Genomic DNA, 2,958 nt, shown 5'->3' on the forward strand with positions numbered 1-2,958 from the left:
CTTGAGTGGTAACAGCTAATTTAGACCCCATCATTTTATATGTATAGTTGGGATTATGCTTTCCACTGTGCATGACTTTGCGTTTATCAACATTAAATTCCATCTGACATTTGGTTGCCCAGTCACCAAATCCTTTGGTAGCTCTTTGCAGGCTGCCTGGGTCTTAACTATCTTTAGTAATTTTGTATCATCTGCAAATTTTGCCACCTCACTGTTTGCCCCTTTTTCCAGATCATTTATGAATATGTTGAATAGGACTGGTCCCAATACAGAGTCTTCAGGGACACCGATATTTCCTACTCTTCATTATGAAAACTGATCATTTATACCTACCTTTTGTTTCCTATCTTTTAACCAGTTACAGATCCATGAGAGCACCTCCCCTCTTGTCCCTTGGCAGCTTACTTTGCTTAAGAGCCTTTGGTGAGGGACCTTGCCAAAGATTTTTTATACTATATCTACTGGATCCAGTTTCTCCACATTTGTTGACCCCCTCAAAGAATTCTTGTAGATTGGTGAGGCATGATTTCCCTTTACAAAAAACATGTTGACTCTTCCGCAACAGATCATGTTCATTTATATGTCGGACAATATTGTTCTTTATTATACTTTCAACCAGTTTGCCCGGTACTGAAATCAGGCTTACTTCTGTGAGAGATGAAGCAAGATGCAGGACAACTAAAGAGCTCATGGCAGAAATCCTGTGCCAAAGATGATTTATTGGGACAAATGTTTCCTAAGGTCTTGAGGTCTAATGGTGTGAAAGGCAAAGCATTTACAACCTCTTGAGAAGAACCAGCATTCCATATGGTATAGAAACTATTTAATGGAGTTTGCCTTCTCACAAGGGCTGATTTGACTATACCTCAGTGAAAGCAAATTTCTGTTTATTTTTCAGAGAAAATTACTTGGACTAAGACTAAATTGCCCACCTTTAAGAAGGGGAGAATACTGAGAGCTCTTAAAGAAATAGGTTTCCACAGTTAAGATATTCACTGTCACTTGATCTTGACACTTGTCAATTATCATCCTGCATCTCATCTTCAGTTTTTGTTTCAGAGTATTGAAAGGATGGGGATGAAACACCTTTCAGAGACAACAAAGGAGCCAGATACCCCTTCCATCAAGCCAGGTTACCTTTTTCTCCCTGAAACTCCTGAAGTAGTCTGTGTAGACACTGGAGTCCTTTTTTAAAAAATGGTGTCACATAAGCTATCCTCCAGTCATCTGGCACAAAAGCTGATTTAAATGACAGGTTACAGACTACAGTTTAGTAATTCTGCAATTTCATCTTTGAGTTCCTTCATAACTCTTGGGTGAATCCCATCTGGTCCTGGTGACTTATTGCTGTTTACTTTATCAATTTGTTCCAAAACCTCCTCTAATGACACCTCAATCTGGGACAGTTCCTCAGATCTGTCACCTAAAAAGAGTGGCTCAGGTTTGGGAATCTCCCTCACATCCTCAACCGTGAAGACTGATGCAAAGAATTCATTTTGTTTCTCCGCAATGGCCTTATCATCCTTGAGTGCTCCTTTAGCAGCTTGATTGCCTGGGGCCGCACAGATTGTTTAGCTGGCTTCCTGCTTCTGATGTACTTAATTTTTGTGCTATTACTTTTTGAGTCTTTGACATTCTGTCTTGGCCTTCCTAAATACATGTTTACACTTCATTTGCCAATGTTTATACTCCTTTCTATTTTCCTCACTAGTTTCTTGGTTAACATAGACGTCCTTTCCACGTCGAGGAGAGGGCAAACTCTTTGAATGAGCTTACATTATACAGATCCCTGAGCAGGAAGGTATAATTTTGGTTTATATTCCAGTGTGTGGGGGTGGGGGAGGGGAGGGGTTGAGCCTGGGGAGCTGGGAAATTAGCTGATATCTAATGTTTGTACTTGGGTGATAACAGGGCCTAGAGAGGCTGAATCACCAGCAAAGCAGTGTGGAAAAGGGCCAGCCCAGCTGGGTGGTTAGAGAGGCACCACACTTCTTATGGTTCCCAGACTGTACCCCAGGGGTCATAATCTATCACACTCATACTCTCTGGAGCCCAAATTAGGCCCCAGGGCACCTGTAACACAATCATGGGGGAGGGACTGTAGCCTGAATAAAAGATGAAGATATAGCAATTGCTTGATTCCTTTATCCCTGTGTTATCAGTGGGGCACACCTACTAAAAATACCACCAAACTGAAATGGTCACTGAGCAACACATTCTTTAAATTCTGTGGCTGTTCCCTCCTGAAAAGTGGAATACCATGTGAGATGAACTCCAGGTCATTTTGGCTCTGGGAATGGTAAAGGATTCACACAATAAGAGGAGAATTCCCACGGTACTACTTCCGACGCAGGATAGCACAACCCGTTTCTGCATCGATTTCAGAAAAATCAACACATTATTGAAATGTGATGCTTTCCCGATGCAGAGAGTGGATGCATTATTGGAACAGTTTGAGCTGCCAGATATATATATCCACTTTAGACCTCATGAAGGAATACTGGAAAATATCTTTGATTCCACAATCCTGGGTGAAGAAAGCCTTTTTTCAAGTACTTAGAGTGGCTATCAATTTTCGGAGGCTAATGGACTGGATATTACAACTGCATGGGCAGTATTCAGTGGTGTGCTGCTACGAGTGATTGAAAATGGTTTTTGGTCCCGTATCTTCTGACAGCATTCCCACACATAGTGCAGATTCCTATACAGAAAGGAAAACATCGTCAACTGCTAGGCTGAACAGTCTGCAAGACTCAGTTGGTCCTTACAATCTGAGCCCCCTGTGTCAGTGAATCATTTCTTCACTCCCGGGGGAGGCTCTCAAGCTGAAGTTTTCCAGGGTCTATTTTCTGTTTGTCCCACTGCTCATGGAGCTTAGGGAATTGTCTGGGAGGCCTTCCAACCTGAGAGTCTGTAGGGACTGTTCAGGGGAATCATAAATGTTGCTGTCCTGTATGG

This window comes from Caretta caretta, chromosome 1, assembly GCF_965140235.1.
Source record: "Caretta caretta isolate rCarCar2 chromosome 1, rCarCar1.hap1, whole genome shotgun sequence".
NCBI lineage: Eukaryota > Metazoa > Chordata > Testudines > Cheloniidae > Caretta > Caretta caretta.